Source organism: Frankliniella occidentalis, unplaced genomic scaffold (assembly GCF_000697945.3).
Source record: "Frankliniella occidentalis isolate FOCC.00 unplaced genomic scaffold, Focc_3.1 Scaffold506, whole genome shotgun sequence".
Taxonomy (NCBI): Eukaryota; Metazoa; Arthropoda; class Insecta; order Thysanoptera; family Thripidae; genus Frankliniella; species Frankliniella occidentalis.
In genome coordinates, this window is record NW_026267623.1 from 32,206 (window position 1) to 34,176 (window position 1,971).

Sequence of the window (1,971 nt, forward strand, 5' to 3'; positions counted from 1 at the left end):
GTCCAGTTTAGACGGATCCGTGCGGATCCGTGCGGACGCACACGGATTGTGCGGAACTTTGCGGACGCACGTTTTAAAACGCATTGGCAGGTCTAAAAATGGTTGCATATGTGTTCACTAACATATATTTGGAAAGAGAAACATTGTTCTACAAAAATAATGCCACTTTTAAGCCATTTTATTCTCGGGAGGTTTTACTGTACTTTATAAACATATGGCTAAAAAGTGGCATTATTTTTGTTGAACAATGTTCCTTTTTCTGAACATATGTTAGTGAACACATATGCAACCATTTTTAGACCCGCCAATGCGTTTTAAAACGTGCTTCCACAAAGTTCCGCACAATCCGTGTGCGTCCGCACGGATCCGCACGGATCCGTCTTAACTGGACAACCTCATTGCCCTGGCAAGTCGGGGCTTCGAGGGTCAGAGCATTTCTGGTGTCGTCTCGATCATTCAAAACCGGTCTAGGGTGTCATCGTGAACGTCACATTAAGCTATTTTGAGTTCCAAAGACATTAACAAAACGCAGCTTCCGAGATAACCCAGCTGCGTCCAGACAAGAGGGTCGCTTGGGTTGCTTGGGTCGCTTGGGTCTCTCTGCGCTGACTCACCCACAGCGACCCCAACAACCCAAGCGACCCTCCTCTTGTCTGGACGCAGCTCCTCTCTGGCTCGTGGGTGTTAGCAACACCAGCACGCCCCTATTTGTGGCCTCAAAATTGTGGCCAGAGTCAGCTTAATCCGACCCGACTATAGAACACCCCTTTTCGGGTAATATGAAATCCAAAGCATTCAGAGTGTAACCACAAGGTGCTCTGCTCTGCACCTTGTCCGTAACGAGCCGAAAAGCCCAGGATGCGTACAAACCAACGCAATGGTGCCCACAGGGCCCCAAACACGGAGAACAGCTTTTGAGAAGATTGCCTACCCTCCAGGCGCGGTCAGCCCCAACTAGCCACAACTCGTCCCAAAGTCACCCACTCAGTAGGTGCCGCCGCTGCTTGGCGGGCCCGCCTACCCGCCAGGCGCCCTCAGCCCCGGGCCGGAGGCACGCACTGTTTGACGGGGCTGCAAAGCCTCAACACTTGGGGGGATTTTTAGCAGATGATACCTTAAAAACCTTTTGACTAAACGTAAAGAATAGATAAGTAAATTTAAGGTGTTAGCTAGCTTTTACTCTCGAAACGGCAAGGGACCCAGGGTAAAAAAAACCATGATTGTCATGGTCAAATTGAGATTTTGACCATGGGAAACCAAGATTTTAATCATGGACATTGCCTAGACCATGGTGATCACCTATGCCCATCTCCCCAGCCATGATACTCTGCACTGGGTTGACCATGGACAACGACTCAACCATGGACAAGTGTGATGACCACACCACGGTCTACCTTGGCGTGTTCTTTAGATAGTGTAGTTCAGACATGATTACAGTGCGCCATCTCTCGGGAGCTCGCGACACTAGCGACCAAAACGTCATTGTAAACACGGGCAACGGCGCGGGTCATCAACTTTGTGGTTACGTATGCAGCTGCGTCAGTGCTTCTGAGTGTTTTGAAGTTTACGTTTTAATTTAAAGTTTTGATTTTACCTACGAACGCCAGGTTGTCGTCAAAATGCCAATAGAACGCCATGGACTTTTTTAGAATGTAAGTGACTGTCGTCTTTAACGTTTTTCCGGCAAAACGACTCCTAACTAACCTAAAAACAGATTCATAAATAAATTAGTATTTACATCCTATAGATAGTTGAGGGCAGATTTTAGATGTAGGGAACAATCGTGGATCTGGTGTCAGCATATCCTCATCACACCACTAGTAAACAACACTGTGTGAAATGTTTGGTTAGTTTGGTGATATAGGAAACATTTCAAGTCTAGCCTAGGATCAACACGTTGAAATATTATTTATCAAAAGTATCTAAATTTCACTTTTGGTAGTTCGGAAACCTTTAGATATCGTTTATTTT